Source organism: Oncorhynchus keta, unplaced genomic scaffold (genome assembly GCF_023373465.1).
Source record: "Oncorhynchus keta strain PuntledgeMale-10-30-2019 unplaced genomic scaffold, Oket_V2 Un_contig_2614_pilon_pilon, whole genome shotgun sequence".
Classification (NCBI taxonomy): domain Eukaryota; kingdom Metazoa; phylum Chordata; class Actinopteri; order Salmoniformes; family Salmonidae; genus Oncorhynchus; species Oncorhynchus keta.
In genome coordinates, this window is record NW_026284809.1 from 3508 (window position 1) to 9818 (window position 6311).

At 45.0% G+C, this 6311-nt stretch overlaps 2 long non-coding RNA genes across 24 annotated transcripts; both read left to right on the forward strand.

Moving 5' to 3' along the window:
* Nucleotides 1-3248: 3248 nt before the first annotated feature.
* Nucleotides 3249-5274, forward strand: LOC127922526 (uncharacterized). 23 transcript variants are annotated; one of them, XR_008111592.1, is made up of 5 exons: nt 3249-4376; nt 4545-4651; nt 4687-4782; nt 4842-4890; nt 5085-5212. It is a non-coding gene; the product is annotated as an uncharacterized LOC127922526 (long non-coding RNA). The 23 variants fall into 23 exon arrangements; XR_008111605.1 differs by having other exon boundaries at nt 3252-4376; nt 4582-4651; nt 4842-4985; nt 5143-5274; XR_008111603.1 differs by having other exon boundaries at nt 3254-4376; nt 4582-4663; nt 4760-4782; nt 4844-4985; nt 5143-5274.
* Nucleotides 5275-5281: 7 nt separating this feature from the next.
* LOC127922527 (uncharacterized) lies at nt 5282-5875 on the forward strand. Its single transcript, XR_008111607.1, has 3 exons — nt 5282-5428; nt 5584-5645; nt 5739-5875. It is a non-coding gene; the product is annotated as an uncharacterized LOC127922527 (long non-coding RNA).
* The last annotated feature ends 436 nt before the right edge of the window (nt 5876-6311 follow it).

Sequence of the window (6311 nt, forward strand, 5' to 3'; positions counted from 1 at the left end):
TTATATTATGACAGACCAGCTAGATCTACTGTTTCTATTATAATATGACAGACCAGATCAATCTACTGTCTCTATTATAATATGACAGACCAGCTAGATCTACTCTATTTATTATACTATGAAAGACCAGCTAGATTTACTCTCTCTATTATATTATGACAGCTATACACAGCTAGAGACAGCTACACACAGCTAGTGACAGCTACACACAGCTAGAGACAGCTAGAGACAGCTACACACAGCTAGAGAAAGCAACACACAGCTACACAGATCTATACACAGCTAGAGAAAGCAAGATACACAGCTAGAGACAGCTACACACAGCTATAGACAGCTAGACACAGCTACACACAGCTGGAGACAGCAAGATACAGCTACACACAGCTATACACAGCAAGATACAGCTATACACAGCTAGAGACTGCTACACACAGCTAGAAACAGCTACAAACAGCTAGAGACAGCTACACAAGATGCACAGCTAGAGACAGCTATACACAGCTAGAGACAGCTAGAGACAGCTACACACAGCTAGAGACAGCTACACACAGCTAGAGACATCTACAAACAGCTAGAGACAGCTACACACAGCTAGAGACAGCTACACACAGCTAGAGACAGCTACACACAGCTCGAGACATCTAGAGACAGCTACACACAGCTAGAGACAGCTACACACAGCTAGAGACAGCTACAGACATGTCGAGACAGCTACAGACAGCTAGAGACAGCTACACACACCTAGAGACAGCTACACACAGCTATACACAGCTAGAGACAGCAAGATACACATCTACACATAGCTAGAGATAGCTACATACAGCTGGAGACATCTACACACAGCTAGAGACAGCAATATACAGCTATACACAGCTTCACACAGCTAGAGACAGCTACACAAAGCTACACACAGCTAGAGATAGCTACACACAGTTAGAGAGATCTACAAACAGCTTCACACAGCTAGAGACAGCTAAACACAGCTAGAGACAGCTACACACAGCTAGAGACAGCTACACACAGCTAGAGACATCTAGAGACAGCTACACACAGCTATACACAGCTACACACAGCTAGAGACAGCTACACACAGCTAGAGACAGCTACACACAGCTAGAGACATCTGGAGACAGCTATACACAGCTACACACAACTAGAGACAGCTACACACAGCTAAAGACATCTACACACAGCTAGAGACAGCTACACATAGCTGGAGACAGCTACAAACAGCCAGAGAAAGCACCACACAGCTACACACAGCAAGATGCACAGCTAGAGACATCTACACACAGCTAAAGACATCTACACACAGCTAGAGACAGCTACACATAGCTGGAGACAGCTACAAACAGCTAGAGAAAGCAACACACAGCTAGAGACATCTAGAGACAGCTACACACAGCTAGAGAAAGCTACACACAGCTAAAGACATCTATCTACACACAGCTAGAGACAGCTACACATAGCTGGAGACAGCTACAAACAGCTAGAGAAAGCACCACACAGCTACACACAGCAAGATGCACAGCTAGAGACATCTACACACAGCTAAAGACATCTACACACAGCTAGAGACAGCTACACATAGCTGGAGACAGCTACAAACAGCTAGAGAAAGCAACACACAGCTCGAGACAGCTAGAGACATCTACAAAGTCGGAAGACTTCCAGTTTGGTGTGGCGCCATTTCCGTTCCAATTTTCTGTAAGCTTCCTTCAGAGCTCGGGTATTTTCTATGTACCAGGGAGCTAGTTTCTTATGACAAATGCTTTTTGCCTTTAGGGGTGCGACTGCATGTAGGGTATTACGCAAGGCTAATTTGAGTTCCTCAGTTAGGTGGTTAACTGATTGTTGTACTTCGACGTCCTTGGGTAGATGAAGGGAGTCTGGAAGGGCATCTAGGAATCTTTGGGTTGTCTGAGAATTTTTAGCACAGCTTTTGATGATCCTTGGTTGGGGTCTGAGCAGATTATTTGTTGCAATTGCAAACGTAATAAAATGGTGGTCCGATAGTCCAGGATTATGAGGAAAAACATTAAGATCCACAATATTTATTCCATGGGACAAAACTAGGTCCAGAGTATGACTGTGGCAGTGAGTAAGTCCAGAGACATGTTGGACAAAACCCACTGAGTCGATGATGGCTCCGAAAGCCTTTTGGAGTGGGTCTGTGGACTTCATTGGGGGGTGACCACAGATCCTCAGACCCCTTGTGAGACCATATGCTGGTGTGGTTGGCCCTGGGTTCCTCCTAATGCTAGACCTCATGTGGCTGGAGTGTGTCAGCAGTTCCTGCAAGAGGAAGGCATTGATGCTATGGACTGGCCCGCCCGTTCCCCAGACCTGAATTCAATTGAGCACATCTGGGACATCATGTCTCGCTCCATCCACCAACGCCACGTTGCACCACAGACTGTCCAGGAGTTGGCGGATGCTTTAGTCCAGGTCTGGGAGGAGATCCCTCAGGAGACCATCCGTCACCTCATCAGGAGCATGCCCAGGCATTGTAGGGAGGTCATACAGGCACGTGGAGGACACACACACTACTGAGCCTCATTTTGACTTGTTTTAAGGACATTTCATCAAAGTTGGATCAGCCTGTAGTGTGGTTTTCCACTTTAATTTTGAGTGTGACTCCAAATCCAGACCTCCATGGGTTGATACATTTGATTTACATTGATCATTTTTGTGTGATTTTGTTGTCAGCACATTCAACTATGTAAAAGAAAAAGTATTTAATAAGAATATTTCATTCATTCAGATCTAGGATGTGTTATTTTAGTGTTCCTTTATTTTTTTGAGCAGTGTATATCTACCGTAGCTTTGATTGAACTGAACATCATACTTTCACAATCAGTCATCATCATGAATCAAGTCGACAATCTACTCTGGCAAATCCTTTTCCATCCTTGTCATACGAAGAGATGACGAGAAAATACGTTTTGAACAGTCAACCCAACTCAGAACACTCCGAGTTCCCGGTTGTCTTGAAAGCATCATATATCCAGAGAATGCCAGACTTTGATGACAAAGTTTGCCGATTAAAGGACCGCCTCGCCACCTTCCTGTTCAAGTCAGCACAGCGCTGCATAAATGATGTAATATGCCAGGGAGATATGTATACTGGAGCTAAGAAAGTAATACTAAGTGTATGTTGTGTGGTAAGCTGTTAGTAGCCCATGTGCCTCACCCTAATCATTTGGTCCCTTTCCCCCTCATAACTTAGCCTACTGTTCTGACTTGGTGGTGCAGGTGAACACTGCACGTCTCATTGGTGCGTAATGATGACTGACCTTCATGGGCTACTTGACGTGTTGTGTTGCCAATATGTAATATAGAATGATGAAACACGTTTGGTTGCCTTCTAGAGTGGCTTAGGATTGCACAGAAACCGAACTTGACCGGGTAAAAAAAAAAAATATTCCCGATTAGATTTTGTTTCAAGTTGAAAGAGTTGGAATTCATGCAAAACACTGTATAATACATGGATCATGTTTGAATATAGACAATTGTGAGCTGGGAATTCTGTCTGTTTTATTTCAGACCAGAACTTTACAACCTCTGGGTATCAGACAGATAAAGATCATTGGAATTTATGAACATTGATTACAACATGACTTAACACTCCTAGACCCAATGACCTACAGTAGTCCTATTTACTATAGGCTCCTAGACCCAATGATCTACAGTAGTCCTATTTACTATAGGCTCCTAGACCCAATGATCTACAGTAGTCCTATTTACTATAGGCTCCTAGACCCAATGATCTACAGTAGTCCTATTTACTATAGGCTCCGAGACCCAATGACCTACAGTAGTCCTATTTACTACAGGCTCCGAGACCCAATGACCTACAGTAGTCCTATTTCCTGTAGGCTCCTAGACCCAATGACCTACAGTAGTCCTATTTACTGTAGGCTCCTAGACCCAATGACCTACAGTAGTCCTATTTCCTGTAGGCTCCTAGACCCAATGACCTACAGTAGTCCTATTTACTATAGCCTCCTAGACCCAATGACCTACAGTAGTCCTATTTCCTGTAGCCTCCTAGACCCATTGATCTACATTAGTTAGTTAGTGTATGTAAAGCCTTACCCACAACATTGGACTTTCCTTGTAGTCTGAAATAAACAAATCTAAATTATAGCAAAATAAAACCGTACAAAATATATCTCCATTTACTTTATTAAAGCAAATTCCTTCACTTGTGTCTTATTTACAACAAATCCCACACACAGCATTGTCGATTCCAACTGACAGAGAGTTTTGGGGTTTCTCATGTCTCAGTACTCATCTCTGAGAGGTTAGGGAGAGGGTCTCAGTACTCATCTCTGAGAGGTTAGGGAGAGGGTCTCAGTACTCATCTCTGAGAGGTTAGGGAGAGGATCTCAGTACTCATCTCAGAGAGAAGGTCTCAGTACTCATCTCAGAGAGAGGTTCGGGAGAGGGTCTCAGTAGACATCTCTGAGAGGTTAGGGAGAGGGTCTCAGTGCTCATCTCTGAGAGGTTAGGGAGAGGGTCTCAGTGCTCATCTCTGAGAGGTTAGGGAGAGGGTCTCAGTACTCATCTCTGAGAGAGGTTAGGGAGAGGGTCTCAGTACTCATCTCTGAGAGGTTAGGGAGAAGGTCTCAGTACTCATCTCTGAGAGGTTAGGGAGAGGGTCACAGTACTCATCTCTGAGAGGTTAGGGAGAGGGTCTCAGTACTCATCTCAGAGAGGTTATGGAGAGGGTCTCAGTACTCATCTCAGAGAGAAGGTCTCAGTACTCATCTCAGAGAGGTTAGGGAGAGGATCTCAGTACTCATCTCAGAGAGAAGGTCTCAGTACACATCTCTGAGAGGTTAGGGAGAGGGTCTCAGTACTCATCTCAGAGAGGTTAGGGAGAGGGTCTCAGTACACATCTCTGAGAGGTTAGGGAGAGGGTCTCAGTACTCATCTCAGAGAGAGGTTAGGGAGAGGGTCTCAGTACTCATCTCTGAGAGGTTAGGGAGAGAGTCTCAGTACTCATCTCTGAGAGGTTATGGAGAGGATCTCAGTACTCATCTCAGAGAGAAGGTCTCAGTACTCATCTCAAAGAGAAGGTCTCAGTACTCATCTCAGAGAAGTTAGGGAGAGGGTCTCAGTACTCATCTCAGAGAGGTTAGGGAGAGGGTCTCAGTACTCATCTCAGAGAAGTTAGGGAGAGGGTCTCAGTACTCATCTCAGAGAGAAGGTCTCAGTACTCATCTCTGAGAGGTTAGGAAGAGGGTCTTTACATTTTTTTTAAAATTAATCATTAATCATTATTAATCATTGGTAGCACTGGTGCTCCCTACTTTAAACAATTGGCTAAATGTGACCACACCTCCGTGTTTCTGATGTAAGGTACTCCCGTTACTCCCATGTAGTTAGTTGGTATCCTCAGTAATTAGCCTGACTTCTGGAGGTATCCTCAGTAATTAGCCTGATGTCTGGAGGTATCCTCAGTAATTAGCCTGACTTCTGGCGGTATCCTCAGTAATTAGCCTGACTTCTGGAGGCATCCTCAGTAATTAGCCTGACTTCTGGAGGTATCTTCAGTAATTAGCCTGACTTCTGGAGGTATCCTCAGTAATTAGCCTGACTTCTGGAGGTATCCTCAGTAATTAGCCTGATGTCTGGAGGTATCCTCAGTAATTAGCCTGATGTCTGGAGGTATCCTCAGTAATTAGCCTGACTTCTGGCGGTATCCTCAGTAATTAGCCTGACTTCTGGAGGTATCCTCAGTAATTAGCCTGACTTCTGGCGGTATCCTCAGTAATTAGCCTGACGTCTGGAGGTATACTCATCTCAGAGAGAGGTTAGGGAGAAGGTCACAGTACTCATCTCAGAGAGGTTAGGGAGAGTGTTTTGGGTTAACTCCTGGGTACTGGGTAGTGGTTCAGTAAGTACGTCCAAAATGGCACCCTATTCCCTATACAGTGGACAACCCATAGAGCTCTGGTCTAAAGTAGTGCACTATGTAGGGTATAGGATGCCATTTGATACGCAAGATAGTCAGTACACATCTCTCAATGACGTAACAGTCAGTGCCTGGGCTAGCTGCTGGGTACTGGTGGGACCCCAGGGGTTAAAGGTGACTATTCTGTTCCTGGTGACCATGAGGAATCCGTTGGTGCCGAATCGTCCTGGGACGTCCCCCACATCCAGCCATACGAAAGCTGCTACGGCAGAGGACTGCAGGGTCACGGTGTATCCTCCAATCTCGTCCTGCTGCACCTCGGCCTGAGAGGAGAAAGAGAGGTCACTATGGAAGTCATACTGACCATTCAGAGAGAGAGAGAGACAGG